This window comes from Schistocerca gregaria, chromosome 2 (assembly GCF_023897955.1).
Source record: "Schistocerca gregaria isolate iqSchGreg1 chromosome 2, iqSchGreg1.2, whole genome shotgun sequence".
Lineage (NCBI taxonomy): Eukaryota > Metazoa > Arthropoda > Insecta > Orthoptera > Acrididae > Schistocerca > Schistocerca gregaria.
The window spans coordinates 1,055,215,454-1,055,236,714 of NC_064921.1; the positions used below are offsets into that span (position 1 = coordinate 1,055,215,454).

The window sequence follows — 21,261 nt, forward strand, 5'->3', positions numbered from 1 at the left end:
AGTATGTGAAGAGTCGCTTTCCTTGTAAGACAACAGACAAGTATGAAAAGAATAAAAATGAAGATGAAGACGAAATGTCACAGAATCGCCGTAAATGACAAGTTCTCAAATTCCGCAAATGTAATAAAACTATTTCCTAGTGCAGTGTTTGTAAGAAGATGATCTGAGGAAAATTTACAAAGGAATCTGAATAAAAATGTGTCCATTGTGTAAAATAATGAAGTAGCTTATGAAAAATTCAATTTTTTATGAATTTAGAACAAAGTAAAGCCTGTGACTTGTTTACACTTGATTGAGTATTACTAGGTTCAGTGAAATTTGTTTAGATGTCAATAAATAATATAATTTCTGTCTGTTCTTTTTATTCACAACTATGTTTGTAAAATGACTATAAATCTAGTAAACAATAAAATATAATAAATGCTTAAAATTTCTAAACAATAGTCCAGAAACCTTTTTTTAAATCGTAGGGGTCGAAACGTGCCCTGTGGGCGCCCGAGAGTCAGGCAAAGCCTGGACGTCCGACAGTTGAACCAGTCACGAACTATTCTGGCCCGGTGACATGGCGCGTTGCTATCCATAAAAATTCCACCGTCGTCCAGGGACAAGTAGCCGGACACAGTCATTCCCAGTCAGTGAACGGTTCAACTGGACCAAGAGACCCAGTTTATTCCGCGTCAACACAGCCCGTACCATTATGGAGCCACCACCAGTTTGTTGTGCCTGTTTCACAATTTGGGCCTGCAGCTTCGTGGGGACTGGGCCACTCTCGGATCCTACCGGCAGCTCCTACCAGCTGAGATGTTGACTCCTCTACTCAGGCCACGGTTTGCCAGTCGCCTAGGGTCCAACCGACATGGCCACAAGCTCCGGAGAGGCGCTGCAGGCGATGCTGTTGTGTGAAGAAAGTTCGTCTGCCTCCACAGCTCATTAACGCGAAATTTTGCCTCAGTGTGCTAACGGATACGTTCGTCGTACGTCCCGCATTGATTTCTGCTGTCGTTTCATGCAATGTTCCTCGTCTGTTAGCAGCACTGACAGCTCTAGGCAAAGGCATCCGCCGGCAGGCGTTAAGTGACTGCGCTGTCATCGGTGAGAGCTCATGGCCGAAATATGGTACTCTCGGCGGACTCGTGACGCTGCGAATCTCGGAATACCGAATTTCCTAACGATTTCCGAAATGGAATGTCCCAAGCTTCTAGCTATAACTACGATCCCGCGTTCAGAGTCTGTTAATGCCCTTGATGCTGTCACGGTCTCGTCGGAAACCTTTTCGCACGACCCAGCTGAATACGAATGACAGCTCCCCCAATGCACTGCTCTTTTATATTTCGTGTAAGCGACACTAGCGCCACCTGCATGTGTGCCTATCGCTGTCCGATAACTTTCGTCACCACGGTGTGTAGTGGGAATTGTTGAGCTCCGCAAGATTACCATCAACTGAAGACTCGACATCCTCAATTTTTGCAAATCTCTAGTGTCGAGCCATTTCTTCAAGTTTGGCAACAGAAAGTCAGCAGAGGGGCTGAATCTGGCGAATAGGGTCCATCAGGATGCAAATTTTGGTCTACGCGATAACAGTTGTTTGTGAACTGGTGCATTTTCAAGATGAAACAAAACTTACTTTTTCCATAATTGCAGATATTTTTGCTTGATTTCATCACTCAAATGCTGCACTAAGATCGCATAATACTTACAATTAATTGCTTTCTCATTTTGAAGACAATCAGTCAAAATTATACCGTATGCATCCTAAAAAAAGGTTGCCATGATCTTGCCTGTAGATGGGACTGTCTTGGTCTTTTTGGGAGCCAACACTCCCCTTTCAGTCCACTGTTTTGACTCTTGGGCTAATGCGTATGCGAATAGAGGAGGATATGGATGTAGTGTGAGAAACGAAGAGTGAAAGGAAGATTACAGTTCACCATTCCATATACGATGAGATGACGTGTCAGGTGATGGACCCATGTTTCATCAGTCGACGCAAAAACTAGCCTTTATTGTAGCGAACCATCGCCAAACATTTGACTGACACATCCGCAAGACGCTGTTCTCGTTCCGTTGTGAGTAAACGCTTCGCCCATTTCGCACTCAGCTTTCTCAGGTCCAAATTGACGGTGCATGACGTGCAGAGCTTTTGAAATGACTCTGATGTTTGCCGTCTCGCTACGTACAGTCGACGGTCATCTAAAACCATTTTGTGGATTTTTTATTATTTCTAGTGTAGTCACCTTATTTGGCGACCCACAGCGATGTTCATCTTAACAGCACATATCGCCTCACTTCGTGTCTGCGATGCAATATTTTACCGTTGCAAACGAAGGAACAGTCTCCCCCAGAGTAGGATCTAGCGTTAATATTATTTTGACTAAGACATTTAAAATAAAAGTATTATGTCACATAACAGTGATCAGTTTTACTAATGTTCAAAGGTTCCTGAGAGCGTTCACTGTTGGTGGCTGCCGAACAAACACTAAACAACGTAGCATCGTCAAACATCAGATTTAAACTTTATAATGTTGGTACCTTCTACGACAGTCATCTGTTTAAACAACAACCGCTATCTGTACGTCAGGTGCGATATTTCTGGTTCAGTCGACGTAGCTACCGTCATGACATCACATTCGTTGGCTTCGACAACTCTCAAAGAATGAGCCACCTTGCAAGCTAACACAGACGTCTGGCTACGCTACAGGACACAACTAAAGTTTCGTACTGACAGTCATTAGTTTCGTTAACTCACAAACCGACTGGCGGTTTTCTACTTAACGTAGATCTTGGGCTACGATACAGTTCAGTCACCAAAACCTACAGTCCAAAAACATTATATAGGAGCTTAATAATTATTGCCAACTAAACGTAGGCCTCCGCAGCCGCTGTCACTATCCATTAAATTCTTCAGGGTACGTGAGCCCACTGTCAGTTTATAAAATTCCTCCAGCGTGTCAGTCACTGCTGCAAAAGAGCTTGAGGAAGGCTATTTGCAACGGCTGCCATAACGTTGGAGGGATTTTGTACACTGACAACGCGGTCACATACCCTGAAGTACTTCACGTTCGGTCCTACCTCCATTGGAGCACAGTGACCTCTCGCGCATCAGTACCACTGCGTCAAGGATCAAACTTGTCGCCCGCCATCTGTCGGTAAACCCCAATCCAGAAAAAAGTATCAATAATTCTGCAGCTGTTAAAATGAATTTAACTGCAACCACGCTTCACTATAAACATTAAACCCACTGTAAAATGTTGAAGTGTAACGTGACAGTTCCTTATTGACTCTCTGTTAAAATCTTGAAAGTATTGGTTCCCAGATAAGACAGGTAAGATACTTCTTGCTGCCACATACATCTGTCGTACTGAAAGTTGAAAAACTGAGGCCATTACATATGCGAATAGAGAAGGGTGTGCATGTAGCGTGAGAAACGAGGAGTGAAAGGAAGATTACAGTTTACCGTTCCATCGATGAAGAGGTCATTAGTGCCGGAGCGGCAGCTCGGAATGGGCTAGTGTGTGAAAGAAAACTAGCAGTACCCTTCCGAAGGAACCATCCCGGCATTTGCCTCAAATTGTTAAGGAAAATCATCTAAAAACTATATCGATGTGGGGTGAGGATAGGGTTAAAGGGGTGGGGGTGAATCAGTAATGTGCGTTATGTGTCCTCCGCCACACACAATACAACGGCTTTCGGCATACAGTTGTAAAATATGAAGATGTTACGAACTGCACAATTAATTGGCATTGCGTCAACAACTCAAGGAACCATTACATTTCTTGTCTGTGGCGCTACTTGACCAGTCAGTTCACTAGACCAACGAGTAAAAATACACATCGACGTCTACTGAAGTTTGGTAACACTATCCTGATTTTACATAATGATTAGTGCTTGAAATACCTGGACAAAGGAAAGTAAATCAGTAAACCACAAAAATTGTGCTACTCCTAGGAAGTAAAATACCAGAAACGAACGATTAACCCTCCATTACAACGAAATGCACAGTGTGGGACGCCAAATTTGTACATCTAAGAATAATATTTCTCACGATACGATTTAAATAACGTGTTGACAAATAGGTTTAAGAATCAAGTGTCACATCAGGGCAACTAAGGAAATGACCAAAGTTATTTCACAATCTAAGTAACCAAGTAGAGCTCAGTTGTCTCTTCATCCTTAGTAGAAGTTCAATTAGTGAAATTCGGTGATGCAACTGATTGTAGGTCTGACAAGAAATTTGAGAGTGAATATACATTTACGTGATTAGAAGTTTATACCGCTGTCCAACGAAATATGCGTCGCTACCTAAGACATACGTGATCAATCATGTCCGTCTTTGAGATAATTTGAAGTTAACAGGAACTATTGACTACTACAATCACTGTCTACATATTTTATCGCCAGCACTTCAGTAGATATTGAAACTCAGTGTAGTATAATTGTTGAGGTATATATACAATGATATTTACGTCCGTACAGAATTCAAGCACCAATCTATCATTGATATCATTCTCCCTACGTATTAACGCAGAAACTACAAAAGAGTTGGTCTACTGCATGATACCATTCAACTACGAATACTTTCCGCGGAGGAAAACTTGTAGCCTCTTGACAGATTCCGGGGTGTGAGATCAGACGGATCGTGACTACCAAGAAACTGTTCTGCACGCAGTTACGACACTCTTGCTGTATACTGGTGATCTGTTCATCAGGTGGCAGCACGTCATCCTATCCTTCATTTAAAAAAAATATCTTTACAAAGACTTATAAATTAACAATGATTTTAAAAACACAAGTATTTCACGATGGACGTATTCAAATAAGAAGCCTGAAAAGCTAATGACATAAGTACTCGTATTTCTTATTTCAGTAACATATCTTTCCGCTGAGAGTGAGGAGTACACTACGATTCAGTCTGCCGTAAGAACAATAGAGTTCCGAGACACATTAGAGTTTAAAATAGAGACATCGTTGACTGAATACACACAACGTGCTTTAATTTTTGAATCTCATGTTCATTTGTCTTCGAGAAGACAGATTGTCAAAGTCTTTAAAGTGCCATAAGGTATTTGAAATGAAAAAAAAATAGGTACTCTACCCTGTACGCGACACTCGACTTCTGCAGCATCAAGTTCTGAACAGAAGCACCGACACATTGCATAAAAGAATTTTAGATGTTGGTACCTCTTAGTCAAACAAACAAATGTATGCGGGAACAGAATGAGCGACCGGCAGCGGAGGAACAGTAATTGCATTACGCCGGCGCTTACCTCTCTAAATGCGGTAACTGAAGTCGCCGAAGAAGTAACCACGAGGGGGCATTTATTGCGGTGTAAGAACCGCAGTCGGGAGATAGTTATTAGGCTTTCATGGAGGGGATAAGATGGGAGTGGGGTAAGGGAGGGGCGGAGGGAGGGATGGACAGAGAGAGAGAAAGCGAGAGAGAGAGAGAGACAGAGAGTAAAAGGAGAGAAAGTTGGCAAAGGGGACGGCTTGGCGTCATATCGAGGTAATCCTGAGTCCTTCACTTAGAGCGTCAACCTGCCAGTTTTAATACCCACAATCCCACGAAGTAAACACGACGATTAAATCTAACACTCAGCATCAATATATAAACTGTATCCTATAATACAGCCACTTCGAATATATCACTTATTTTCGCACTTTTATTGACTTAAAGGTTCCTGCCCACAGAACCACCCACTCAAAACTGTAAAAGAAATTTCCTTTCTGAAATTTATGTTCCTTAGTGTTAAAGATTAAGGAAAAGAAATAAAAACTTAGAAATCCGCCCATGAGTTATAAGTCACGCGGCGACGGACCAAGATCTTATAATATCTAATGAACGCAATACATGTTACCTTGGAAACAGGTTCAACATCAACACAAAAAAGTAAAACGATGGAAGGGGAGTGCAACAGGATTAAGTCAGGTGATTCTGAGTGTATTAGACCAGGAAATATGACGCTGAAAGTGGTAGACTAGTTTTATTGTTTGGGCAGTATAACTGACAACAGCAACAGTACCTACATCTATGTCCATACTTGGCATACCACTGGGAAATACATGGGCTCGGTTAGTGTAAGACACCTCAGGGTTTTTGCTTAAACGTCTTTTTCTTTTCTTCACGAGTGGTGGGGCTGGAGGGGGATGAAGAATATCACTAAATTTTTGACTTAACATTATGCTTTCGCGATAATTGACGCCTATCTGAAAGAGTCTACCAGTTTAGTTTTTCAACATATCCACGACACTCTCCCGTAGTGAAACAAAGCTGCGGTCATTCGTCTTGTCCTACTTTATACACGTACAGTTCCCCTAGTTAGTGTTATTTGGTATGGTTCCCTCTATGGCTTCATTTTCTGCCAACGAATCGAAGACTGCCATCGCCTTGCTTAATATTGAGACTCTGTGATTATTCCATTTCATATCGCTCCAAATTATTACTCCTAAATATTCCAATTATGACTTACTGACTATGTAGTCATAGAATACTGCACTTCTGCGTTCTATGAAATGAACAGAAACCAATCTCTTAATCTGCAATTGTTTGCTTTCCATATTTTGGAAGGATGTACTATGGCCCAAAATAAGAAAAAAACTTGTCTAGTAAACATTTTGCTCCATGCTACTACCTATCAAAACACGGACAGAAAAGAGCTTGCTTTGGAAGAGACTTGTTTCACATTTCTGAAGATGAAGCAATAAACATAACTCTTAAGAAGCCTAGCACTTTAGTGCTCGTGTTTACTAGACTTTTTTACTTCGAATGGTGTCGTATCCCTCAATACTGACATTTTCTCCTGGGTCACCCTGTATGATCGCACTTTTTGTTAAAATTGTTGTTGTTTTTCCGAGTCAAATCCTTTCCGGAATTCTAGAATTACTGCAATCACCTGATTGCGCTGACTCAGGGCTTTCAGGAATATCATGTGAGACAAGCACAAGCTGGGTTTTGCATAAGCGATGATCCCAAAATTTTTGCCAGCTGCCATGAACGAGACCATTCTGTTCGAGATACTTCAGTAAGTGTGAGCTCATAACGCTTTTTAAGATTCTATAACAGTTGAACATCAGTGAAATATGACGGTAGGTTTGTGGGTCACCACTGCTACATTTCTTGTAAGGGGTGTGACCTGTGGTTTCTCCTAATCATTGGCGTATGGCTAAAATGGGAGGTAACTCACTTTGCTGCGTGTGACAGGGTTCCATAAGGGTCTGCAGCCTTGTTTAATTTTATAGTTTTTGCTGTCTCTCCATTAATTCGTGTCTCACTCATCTTCGAGCCGCGGGGGGTACCGCGTGATCTTGGGCGCCTTGCCACGGTTTGCGCGACTCTCCCCGTCGGAGGTTCGAGTCCTCCCTCGGGCATGGGTATGTGTATTGTCCTTGGCGTAAGTTAGTTTAAGCTAAATTAAGTAGTGTGTAAGCCTAGGAACCGATGACCTCAGCAGTTTGGTCCCATTGCAACTTAACACCACCACTCATCTTCGAAGTGATGCGGGAAGTAAACTGCTGCAATAGATCTATGTCTTCCTTAGTAAAAGAATATTTGAAAACATATTTCAGTATTTGCTCTGCTATCAACAATTTGGGTTCCTGTGTTAAGTCTGACTGTCAATACCACTGAAAGCCTTTACATGTGAACAGAATTTCTTCAGATTTTGTGAAAGATCTTACACTAAGATACTGCTTCGATAGTCATTGAAGGATGTAAAATGTAGCTGGTAATACCGAGAAGTTTACCTGAAATGAGAGATATGTTAAAATCGAATACAAATTTAAGATTCAATGGGTATTTTCTGAAAATATTTGTCTGGAGAAGTGAAATCGGAAAAAAATCTAGTCGATGTCTTGGAGTATTTTCCAAATTTCCGCGAGTGAGACCTTTCGTGAATGCAACCTACTCAAAATGGTTCCATAATCTGAGTACAGCTTCCTCTGTGACCAGAGTTTACAGTGAGCACCAGGCAGATACACAAAATGAATACTTTGATTTCTTACCGTAAAACCAGGCAGATACACAAAATGAATACTTTGATTTCTTACCTTAACACCAGGCAGACACACAAAATGAATACTTAGATTTCCTACCTTAACACCAGGCAGACACACAAAATGAATACTTTGATTTCTTACCTTAACACCAGGCAGACACACAAAATGAATACTTTGATTTCTTACCTTAACACCAGGCAGACACACAGAATGAATACTTTGATTTCTTACCTTAACACCAGGCAGACACACAAAATGAATACTTTGATTTCTTACTTTAACACCAGGCAGATACACAGAATGAATACTTTGATTTCTTACCTTAACACCAGGCAGACACACAAAATGAATACTTTGATTTCTTACCTTAACACCAGGCAGATACACAAAATGAATACTTTGATTTCTTACCTTAACACCAGGCAGATACACAAAATGAATACTTTGATTTCTTACCTTAACACCAGGCAGATACACAAAATGAATACTTTGATTTCTTACCTTAACACCAGGCAGACACACAAAATGAATACTTTGATTTCTTACCTTGACACCAGGCAGACAAATGAATACTTTGATTTCTTACCTTAACACCAGGCAGACACACAAAATGAATACTTTGATTTCTTACCTTAATACCAGGCAGACACACAAAATGAATACTTTGATATCTTACCTTGACACAGAATGATGTTTCGAAGCTGAAAGACGGCTGATTCGTGACGAGTGCCTTTCATATACTGCAGAGCTGCACCTTGCTCGGCGTTAAGTCGCTTGTAGATCACAATCAGTGACGACTCGCCTCCATGGAGGTACCACCGTATAATAAGCGAAGGTGACGCTACAGACGTACGCTGTACGTTGTATTGACGCAGGCGCCGCCATCTTAGATGCCCCTTGTAATTAGCAGACTACAGTTTACGACTGCTTTTTGTCCTTAGTTTCTGTCGTGTACACCCGACAGTTGCTTTAATTAGAATACGTGAATAACACAGCATCTGATAAACAATTCCAAACACGTATATGATTCAATCATACGACGCATTTCACCTCGCAAATGTAACTTTCTGTTTCTTGTAAATTTCTAATAACCAAGAAAAGAAGCATCTGGGATAAAAAGGCTGCTTTCGTTATCCAGTGTGTTCCTCAGAGTGACGTAACTAATGTTATGTCTAAGTCCCCTTTCCGAAAATGCTGAGATCATACTTTGCTACACTTGCACGGTTTCCAGTAATTCCTTCTCAAAGAGTTCATCTGGAGAACCTTTCACGAAGGGTTTATAGGAAATCAGAAGCCAAATGACAGAAATAAAACAATGACAGAATATGTAAATTACAAATAGAGACTTCGTATATGTGAAAGTATATATCGCTTGAACGAGTCCACTTACGAACGAAATGTGATTCTTCTGCACTTTAGACAATAATCAGAAAGGTCAGTATCCCCGTGAATGACGCAAGCTGGCAGTTTCGATCTAAAGACTTCCACCAGAGTCCAGAAGCTAATGTTTAGAGCATCTAACATGGAAGATATTGGCTTCAAGTTTGTGGCAACATGACACGTCCCCGTATTATATATCTCCGTGGTCGCCTCTGTCCGCGAGTGAGATTCATCGTAGCCGAACCAAAGAGTTACTCATCGCGATGCAAAAGCTTTGACCACACCCGGCCAGTGAGAACGCCAGCCAGCAGAGTTCGTTTCAGTTCCGACACACTTTGCACACAAACGCACACTCTTCTTTCATGTCGTGACTCTCATCTCATCCCTTGGCAAAACCAGATCTCAGCAGAAAGCAGTATTTCAGAAATTCGACTTGTGTTTTATATAGAGGCATTCGAACACTAACCTAGGATGTAACGACGAACCCGTGGCATACAAGAAGCGAGAACTTCAGTTGCATCCATACGACTGACGTCAAAGTTAGTTTAAAATCGTGTCCTTATCGCGCTGTCTTTTACGTGAGGACGTCACTTGCAGAATGCCGGGTATTCTCGTTTTAAACTTGAAACGTTCCACGATTAAATACGATGTTTTGCAATCGTACCTCCTTAAAGGGACAGCATCATCGACAGACATCCACGGGTGCGGCCACGTGCCGTTCTTCTCTCTCTCGTAACGCGGCCGCACCGAGGGCGCCATGAAACTCCCATCATGTAGAATGGAACGTTGATTTATTATGTTGTAGAATATTTATTTAATGTTAACATGTTCACGCACGTGAAATATTGTTTACAACCTATTCCCATCTTTCCTGAAGCGATGTCAGCCATGAGTTTGGAAGCAGACAACTCTTGGTAGACTGTAGTAGTGCCAACTTTGTTTCCTTAGGCTTGAGTGGCAGAGATCGACCACAGGCAAAACTTTGTCAAAGAGAATGTGAGAACATAGGGTTTAGCTGGGAGAGGCTGGTCAGGTTACCCCCTCCACCGAATACCAGAGGCTCTCAGGAGCTCCGCCATGGTAAGGGGCTGTTCTGCGAAGAAAGGGTAAGCGAGTGGACGTGCCTTCAGCAAGTCCGTCTCGGTTGGTAATGGAAAAAGGTATTTGAATACTAGATATTTGTGACTAACCCACTGTTTTTCAGCCCAGCGTTGAATAGGGAAAGCAATGATTCCACTCATGGTTATTTTGATTATTTTCTGTTGTAGATTTTTGTGTATTGATACTGATGTATGTATGTCTTGGGGTTCACGGCACGGGGTAGGCAACATTAGGCTCGGATAGTGAAATTGTCCATCTATACGATAGAGTTAGGTAACAAACCGTGTGACTTTCAATTTATTTATGTTTGTTAGGATTTTTGGAAGTCTTTATTGATTTTTAATGTGTGTTTTCTTTGTATTACAAATAGGGGCCACGTGCTCCACGTGTGACGAACTAGCAACAAGATAGCTACGCTCGCCTACAGAGAAAATCGAGTAGAAGCGATAGACTATTTAAATAAACTGCTACCGCCTCACGGTACAGGCATTTACACAGTTTCAGCCGTTTGATTAAAATCTTGTAAGCATGTGGAAAGCCTCTCTGAACTCACATGGTCATAGCCACGACGTGTACATGCGGTATCCTTTGATACTGATTAAATTCCAAGTGAAGTTGCTTTGCAGTACAGAATAGGAGTATAGAAAAGAAAGCTTTATCGTCTAATGCCAAGCCGATCTCTGTCCTCACTCCATTGCAAGCTAGTATTGAATCTGTGCACTAGGTGCCAGTTTGAGCTCTTGTCTATCCTGTCCTAGGTGTTTCAGTATTAAAGTAGCGGGAACATTACTAGTGGCTGATGAGATGCAATCCCGTCTGTTAAGAATCCCACCTTTCCCAGAAACAGTGTGCGTGTTGCGTGCAGTCGTGTAAAATAATAAGAGGCTTCACCTCCACCTAACATTATATTAAATTAGGAGAAACATCTGTGAAAGAAATAAAGCAGATTTATTCAGAATAACTTCAGTATGCTATGCTTGAACAAGCCATATACCCCTTTAACAATTATAAATATTAATGGCACAGACTGCCAATAGGTATGGAAAACTCCTTCATTGATCCCTCCAAAAGAATCCGTTGCGCATTATTACCAATCAGGGCCTAAATATCGTTAGACACTGCCATAATTTCCGGTAGTCTTCTCGGTTTCCACTGGCCGTGGACCAGCGTATTCAGTATCCACACCCATAGAGGGCTGTAATACAGATGGAGGTTTCTGAGTACCTATGACAGAAAAGCAGTGTAAACTAATTGCAAAATTCTTCCTTGTCGTTAAAGAAAGTAAAATATCCTTAAATATACCTATAACTAAGAACAGATAATTTCCACACGAACAGATAACTTGTAATGAAGGCAACTTTTGCCACAATCAGTTTCAAATAATATACCCCCAGCGACAGTCCCTTTTGAAACTGGTTCGAAAACACGTGTGATCGGAACCTGCCTATTCACCTGTAAATTCATGTCACTTACATACAGCTTCACCTACCTGCAACCATGTTTTCAAGCGATCTGTAACGTTATTTCTTTTGTGCTTCCGAGATACGTTCCTCTGAAGCGTTGTTAGAAATCCGAATCGGTGTTTGCTCCGCACTTAAGACTCATCTTTTATTTATTCATAACCATGTCTAGAGAACACTAGCTTATAAAACTGCAATTGTTCGTTTTAATACATTACCTTCTTAAGAAAGTCAGTCACAGTTTGGATTTAAAAGGGTTCCTCCACTGAAAATGCCATTTTCTGCATTACTGACCACGTTTTAAAATAAGAGAGACAGAAGATTTCACGTATCTGTTTGATTATGCAAAACATATTATTTTGGAGAAACTTAAAGTTTATGGTTTTTGAGGTACTGTGAGTGGTGTCATACCAGATATCTCATGTAGCTCCGATGATGATTCTCCTTCAGAGTGTGGACACATTTATATTCTTAAATACAGTAAATCGGATCAACATTCAACATATAGTTCTCTTGATGTGTATTCTCGCATAGTGCTACCATTAGCGATGGAAGCCGAAAGTACGAGGTTGAAAAAAATGTTCAAATGTCTGTGAAATTTTATGGGACTTAACTGCTAAGGTCATGAGTCCTTAAGCTTACACAGTACTTAACCTAAATTATCCTAAGGACAAACACACACACCTATGCCCGAGAGAGGACTCGAACCTCCGCCGGGATCAGCCTCACAGTCCATGCCTGCAGCGCCCGAGACCGCTTGGCTAATCCCGCGCGCCAAAGTATGAGGTTTTCCCATGAGGTGGTCACAAAGCCATTTTGTTTGCAAGTGGAAAAAAGTAATTGTAGATTTCGTGCAAATTTTCTGCTACTGTCGATAAATTTGGAAAGCTCACAAACTGAAGGAATTATTTGACTATTTTCAGCCATTGTGCGTAGTGTGCAATTTCAGATATACTTTATTATAACGATAATAAAATTTCCATGTGTTGCACCTGAATTCACGGGCGTGTGCCAAAAATATTTCGACAATCGATGCTACTCATCTTCAGTGGTATACAACATTTAAAAAATTTAATTATACATATTTTGATATGTCTGTAGTGATTCTTTGCAGGCCATTTAAATCTAACTATTGACATCTGCAACTATCTGGGTTCCTTTTTTAATTGCACTTACGTTTATTTTATGTCCTATTGTCCTATTCACGCTTCCATCGTTTCCGTATGTACTAAATGCACGTAGAACAGGTTTCTTCCAGCTCATATGTCACATTCAAATACTTCCCTACACGTAACCTAGTCTGTACCACACTGCACATGTCCTGGCTCACATGCTTCAGGGCTGAGTGAGGGATCACGGGAGCTGTAGAGGATGAGAATGGAATGGGGCATTGGCGTACGGATGGATGGTCTGTGGTGAGCCTCTGTGTTAACGTGTGTGTGTGTGTGTGTGTGTGTGTGTGTGTGTGTGTGTGTGTGTACACAAAATGGCATTCCACAACTTACGACAACCAACTCGCACACAGAGTTAGGAATATCTTCTAAAAATTGATACGAAGTGCTGTCCAAAATTTTCGGGACTGGTGCTGCCATCTGTTGAAAACCTTACCTTTTGACTAATGGTCACCATCACCCTCTAAGTAATGTTGAAGTTTTCCCGACGTACTGGATGTTCGATGAGATTTCGGGATTGCAGCTGGATCATGTTGACTTCTTGTCACGATATTTCGGCTGGACCATTGCCAGTCGAAATATCGTGGCAAGAAGTCAACATGATCCAGCTGCAATGCCGAAATCTCATCGAACACCCTCGAAGTAGTTTCCGTCCACACGTACACACTGGTCCCAGCGCTTCTGCCAGTGGTCAGGCGTTTTCTGGAAGTCCTCTTCTTTGAGGTTGTTTATCACCGACGGTGAAGCTTCCTGAATCCTCTCTAGAGTGTCGAACCGACAGCCTTTCAACTAGAGTTTCAGTTTTGGGAATAGTGTGAAGTCGCAAGGTGTCAAATCTGGCGAGTACGGTGGGTGGGGTACAACCGCCATATTGTTTTTTGCCAAAAAGCACCTGGTGAGCAAGGACGTGTAACAGGGTGTGTTGTCGTGATGCAGCAGCCAGTTCCCTTTGACGCCAAAGTTCGGGCCGTCGTCGCCGCACGTTTTCATGGAGCCGTCACAAAACGTCACAGTAGTCTTCAGAATTCAGTGTCTGGTTGGGTAGGACGAATTCTTTGTGGGCAATTCCCTTGCTATCAAAGAAGCAATCACCTGTCTCGCTTGCTTGGGTCTTGGTGAGTCCGGGCTCTTCCACTGGGACGAGTGTTGCTTTGTCTCTGGGTCATAATCGTAAATCCAGCTCTCGTCGCCGGTGATAACCCGTGACAAGAAAATTGGGTCATCAGATGTGGTGTGACATCGTAAAATCGCCACACACCAAACAGAGTATACCGGAAATGACTGTGGACACACAACACGTCTCCCACTCTGCACACTGACTCATGAGATATGAAGCTCTCGCCACCTAGCAGTGGAAAGATCTGCTACTGCTGCTTTCCAGATGGCAGCACTAGTTACAAAAATTTTGGATTCCATCTCGCATGCGCTTAAGAGAAATGACACTAACAGTAAGGTGGTTGTAGAAACGATCGGTACTGTAGTTGTAAATTGTCGTAGCTGTGTTGGGAAAGAACCACAGCTCCGAGCCCTAATAGAAAGCACTCAAGCTCAGATAGTTACAGGTACAGAAAGCTGGATAAAGCCGGATATAAGTTCAGCCGAACTTTTTTCAGCGACCAAACAGCGTTCATAAAGACAGATTAAATGTAGTTGGTGCTGGAGTATTTATTGCTATCAGAAGTAGTTTGCCTTGTAGTGAAACTGAAGTAGATAGTTCCTGCGAAATAGTATTGGTAGAGGCTATACTTGGGACAATCGGATTAAACTATTAATTAGATCGTTTTACCGACCCCCCCCCCCCCCCCCCCCCCCCCAGACTCAGAAGAAATAGTTGCTGAAGTTCAAGGAAACTTGAGTCACATTTTAAATAGGTACTCCACTCATACAATTATAGTCGGGGGCAACTTCAATCTACCCTCGATATGCTGAAAAAATTATACGTTTAAACCCGGCGGCAGGCATTAAACGTCATCCGAAATTGTACTGAATGGTTTCTCAGAAAATTATTTTGAACAATTAGTTCGTGAGCCAACTCGAAGCGTAAATGCTTGCGAAAGCATACCTGATCTCTTAGCAAAAAATAATACTGGACAAATAGGGAGTATCGTGACGATACAGAGATTAGCGACCACAAGGCAGATAATGCTAGGCTGAACATTGTAACACCCACAACCATATAATATACATAAAGCACACCAGTGGCAAGACGCAATCAATACCTTCCCTACTCGATAACAACGGTGAAGTCACTGACGACAGTGCCACTAAAGCAGAGTTATTAAACACGGTTTTCCGAAACACGTTCACCAAAGAATACGAAGTAAATATTCTTGAATTCCAATCAAGAACAACTACCAACATGAGAAACATAGAAGTAGATCTCCTCAGTGTAACAAAGGAGCTTAAATCGTTTAATACATCTACATTTATACTCCGCAAGCCACCTAACGGTGCGTGGCGGAGGGCACTTTACGTGCCACTGTCATTACCTCCCTTTTCTGTTCCAGTCGCGTATGGTTCGCGTGAAGAACGACTGTCTGAAAGCCTCCGTGCGTGCTCGAATCTCTCTAATTTTACATTCGTGATCTCCTCGGGAGGCATAAGTACGGGGAAGCAATATATTCGATACCTCATCTAGGAACGCACCCTCTCGAAACCTGGTGAGCAAGATACATCGCGATGCAGATTTCCTCTCTTGCAGAGTCTGCCACTTGAGTTTGCTAAACATCTCCGTAACGCTATCACGGTTACCAAATAACCCTGTGACGAAACGCGCCGCTGATCTTTGGATCTTCTCTATCTCCTCCGTCAACCTGATCTGGTACAGATCCCACACTGATGAGCAATACTCAAGTATAGGTCGAACGAGTGTTTTGTAAGCCACCTCCTTTGTTGATGGACTACATTTTCTAAGGACTCTCCCAATGGAACTCAACCTGGTACCCGCCTTACCAACAATTAATTTTGTATGATCATTCCACTTCAAATCGTTCCACACGCATATTCCCAGATATTTTACAGAAGTAACTGCTACCAGTGTTTGTTTCGCTATCATATAATCATACAATAAAGGATACTTCTTTCTATGTATTCGCAATACATTACATTTGTCTATGTTAAGGGTCAGTTGACACTCCCTGCACCAAGTGCCTATCCGCTGCAGATCTTCCTGCATTTCGCTACAATTTTCTAATGCTGCAACTTCTCTGTATACTACAGCATCATCCGTGAAAAGCCGCATGGAACTTCCGACACTATCTACTAGGTCATTTATATATATTGTGAAAATCAATGGTCCCATAACACTCCCCTGTGGCACATCAGAGGTGACTTTAACGTCTGTAGACGTCTCTCCATTGATAATAACATGCTGTGTTCTGTTTGCTAAAAACTCTTCAATCCAGCCACACAGCTGGTCTGATATTCCGTAGGCTCTTACTTTGTTTATCAGGCGACAGTGCGGAACTGTATCGAACGCCTTCCGGAAGTCAAGGAAAATAACATTTACCTGGGAGCCTGTATCTAATATTTTCTGGGTCACATGAACAAATAAAGCGAGTTGGGTCTCACACGATCGCTGTTTCCGGAATCCATGTTAATTCCTACAGAGTGGATTCTGGGTTTCCAAAAACGACTTGATACTCGAGCAAAAAACATGTTCTAAAATTCTACAACAGATCGACGTCAGAGATATAGGTCTATAGTTTTGCGCATCTGCTCGACGACCCTTCTTGAAGACTGGGACTACCTGTGCTCTTTTCCAATCATTTGGAACCAAGGCCTCCTGTTCCAGATTGTATACCAGTCAGGTTCCTTTCAGAGTATACTGATACAATAGCTCCATATTTAGCAATTATATAGAACCGCTCACTCACAGAAAGGTCCGTACCTAAATACTGGAAGATTGCTCAAGTCACAATACCGAAAAAGGGAAATAGGAGTAATCTGCTGAATTACAGGCCCGTATCACTAACGTCGTTTTGTAGCATTCGAATATCATGAATTACCTCGAAGAAAACGATTTATTGACACGTAGTCAGCACGGATAACAGAAAATATCGTTCTTGTGATCCGCGACTAGCTCTTTACACTCATGTAGTATAGAGTTGCCTGTGGAATATCGCCTCAGTTGTGCGACTGGATTCGTGATTTCCTGTCGTAAACGTCACAGTTCGTAGTAGTAGACGGCAAGTCATCGAGTAAAACAGAAGTAATATCCTGCGTTCCCCAAGGAAGTGTTATAGGCCCTCTATTGTTTCTGATATATATTAACGGCATAGGAGATACTCTGAGTAGCCATCTTAGTTTACCGTCTTGTAAAGTCATCAGATGACCAAAAAGAATTGCAGAATGATTTCGTTAAGATATCTGTTGGTGCGAAAAGTGATAATTGACGCTGAAAAGAAAAGTGTGAAGTTATCACATGAGTACTAAAAGAAATACACTAAATTTCGATTACGCAATAAGTCACACAAATCTGAAGGTTGCAAGTTCAACTTAACAGTTAGGGATTACAATTACAAATAACCTAAATCAGAACGATCACATAGATAATAGCGGCGCGTTTCGTCACAGGGTTATTTGGTAACCGTGATAGCGTTACGGAGATGTTTAGCAAACTCAAGTGGCAGACTCTGCAAGAGAGGCGCTCTGCATCGCGGTGTAGCTTGCTCGCAGGGTTTCGAGAGGGTACGTTTCTGGATGAGGTATAGAATATATTGCTTCCCCCTATTTATACCTCCCGAGGAGATCACGAATGTGAAATTAGGGCTTTCAGACAGTCGTTCTTCCCGCGGACCATACGCTTCTGGAACAGAAAATGGAAATAATGACAGTGACACGTAAAGTACTCTCCGCCACACACAGTTGGGTGGCTTGCGGAGTATAAATGTAGATGTACATAATATTGTGGGTAGAGCAAACCAAAGACTGCGATTCATTGGTAGAACACTTAGAAGGTGCAACAGGTCTACTAAAGAGACTGCTTATATCACGCTTGTCCACCCTATTCTGGAGTATTGCTGTGCGGTGTGGGATCCGCATCAGGTGGGACTGGCAGATGATATCGAAAAAGTACAAAGAAGGGCAGTTTGTTTTGTGTTATCGCGAAATAGGGGAGATAGGTCACAGACATGATACGTGAAATGGAGTTGTTGTTGTTGTTGTTGTCTTCAGTCCTGAGACTGGTTTGATGCAGCTCTCCATCCTACTCTATCCTGTGCAAGCTGCTTCATCTATCAGTACGTACTGCAACCTACATCCTTCTGAATCTGCTTAGTGTACTCATCTCTCGGTCTCCCTCTACGATTTTTACCCTCCACGCTGCCCTCCAATGCTAAATTTGTGATCCCTTGATGCCTCAAAAGATGTCCTACCAACCGATCCCTTCTTCTGGTCAAGTTGTGCCACAAACTTCTCTTCTCCCCAATCCTATTCAATACCTCCTCATTAGTTACGTGCTCTATCCACCTTATCTTCAGTATTCTTCTGTATGAAATGGAGTGGCAATCATTAAAACAAAGGCGTTTTACCTTGCAACGGGATCTTCTCACGAAATTTCAATCACCGGTTTTCTCCTCCGTTGGCAGCCACCTATATAGGGAGAAATGATTATTACGATAAAATAAGAGAAATCAGTGCTCGCACAGAAAAATTTAAGTGCTCGTTTTTCCCGCGTGCCCTTCGAGAGTGGAACGGCGGTAGAGAAACAGCTTGAAGGTGGTTCATTAAACCCTCTGCCAGGCACTTCATTGTGAACTGCAGAGTAATTACGTAGATGTAAATGTAGATGTAGATGTAGATGGGAAACTGTGACACAAGAGAAAGGTAAATACAACAGTTCGGGAATGTATGAATCAACATGTAACAGATGCAACTCTACTTATATTGAGATGATGGCAAATTTTAAAATGATTTACACAGAACGAGATAACTGAAAAGTGAATGTACCCCTTCCACATACGCAGAACATCTAATCACCCTGGGATAAAAACAGGCGTGGAAATCTTATGCCTCAACAAAAAAGAAAGGGAAAACTCACTGTACACAAAGAATATTTCATACAGGGATCACAAGTAAAAATTAAAATATGGTCAGTGAACATAAGACCAATAACAGAAGAACAATATTCAAACTGATTTACACTTTACCATAATACGAGACGTGTGGTGAGTCTTGGCAGCTCGTTTAGATCTGTTCCTATTTACAACTATATATATAAGTAGGAATAGACTATTTAAATGAACTGCCAAGAATCACTAGTCATCTCATATCAAAACAAGTGTAATTAAATAATTTTCCTTCTATTAATTTTGTAGTATGAACGTGTGAAATATTTTTAGTACACACAAATAAATTCCAATCTCAGAAAATGGGATTTTTCTTATCTGTACGATAAAGCGTAAGGATGAGGTATTTGTGCAGACCATTCTGTATAAGAGTTAAATTCTACAAAAGTTTTCTTTAGCCATTGCAAACAGAGAAAAATTATTTCTGTAGATTATAGGGTTAACGTTTTGACAGCACACATATCGGCAGAATCAGGCATGTCAGTTATTAAAATTGAGGCACTGTCGGAAAGAAGGATCTATAGGTGTACGTGCCCTATTTCGGGAAAGTGTTTTAAATTAATCACGGTGTTACGAGATTATGCTTCCAAGCTTTTCTTTCATAATCTCAAAGTTAAAGGTCAGGGCAGAGTTTTCTTGATGCGTGCATCTCTCTTTCAGTTTAAGGTAGAGAGAGCTTGTGAAACATATCGCCAAGGGAACTATGTTTAAATTTCGGTAGAATTTCATTCTGAAATACAAAGCTGATGGTTCAGTACTAGACTTACCAACATACAACTGGTCTCGTTAACATACAACATATATATCATTCCGAGTTTGGAAACAGAAATACAGTAAAGGAGTACCGAAAAACCTGAAATTATCAACAGTGCCATTTAATTCAGCGAAACCAGAAAAATAAAAGGATGTCAGGGATTTATTTAAGCGCATGGGTGAAGAAAATAGTTCGTCATTACACCATATGTTTATTTATAAAATAGACATTCATGCAGAACAGGAAGAAGAACAGGAACAAAAGGTCAGTAGCTAGGAACTATATCAGAGAAACTGGCCATCATAATGTATGGACGTCAGGACTACAAAGCGATATTTTATTTGTATAGTTGTAATTATTTTCAATTTACTTTCTGTTATTTTGTTTATGTACGTTTCTGAAGATTCCATGATCGTACATATTATTAAGAATAATGTTACTGTTGTGTGTTAATGTTCTCTGAGGGTTAAATAACACTTTATTAATGAAATGTTTGCTCATTATAACCTACTGCCACTGATTTATCAGGAAAAGAACTATAAGTTTTTATCAGAAATATTATTCTTCACATTAAAACATAATATTATAGAAAGATTTACTTAGTAGTAGTACCCATTATATTCAGAAATACTTGCATATTAGAATCAGGTTGTTATTCAGACATATGAGAGGTAAGTATTCACTGTATCCTATCACAAATAACCATTTTGTTTTATGTCCCTTTCTTTCAGAATATGCCTCAGCTGTCGAAAGCACGTCTCATTAATGAAATCTGGGACCTCTATGAATAGTTTAGTAAAACAGACTGGCTGCGACATACAACACACTCCAAGCGATGGCAGATCAGCGGCAAGTGACGAAACTATATTTCGTCATGAAGAGTAAGCCAGAGATATCAGCCGCCATTCTACTGCACAAGCCTGTGAGGAATTCAGTCCTTCGGGTGTGTAACCATTTATTTTCGGAGCCAATTTTACCTTGCCCGAAAATAAAGCAAAAAGCAAAAACAGTTTGAGAAGCGTTGCCTTCTCTCACAGGGAGGATCTGTATATTACACTAAACACTAAATCCAATGCAACGCCTTGCGATTGATCTTCCTTCTAAGATGCATATCACCTCCGCCTTTTGTTTAACTTCCGATGTAACGTCGCGTAGGGCTGTGAGCATTAAATGAATGACTGTCCACGTCCCTATCATCGCTTGTAGGTCGCTTTTAAAAGGGCCAACTTGATGTCAAAGCCCTTTTACTTACGTGTATCAGAATATCGGGGGAAAACTTCGCACAAAGTATCGTGCCCAGTGGTATCTAATGTAACATTGGCGCTCTTTAGAAAAAA

At 41.3% G+C, this 21,261-nt stretch overlaps 1 protein-coding gene across 1 annotated transcript in view; it reads right to left on the bottom strand.

The window, feature by feature from the left end:
- The window catches only part of LOC126335582 (cytochrome P450 9e2-like), a 105,283-nt gene extending 96,591 nt beyond the window's left edge, over positions 1-8,692 (bottom strand). The window contains exon 1 of the mRNA XM_049999014.1: positions 8,666-8,692. The gene's annotated coding sequence lies outside the window, so the exon portion shown is untranslated. The remainder of the gene's footprint in view (positions 1-8,665) is intronic.
- Positions 8,693-21,261: the final 12,569 nt, after the last annotated feature.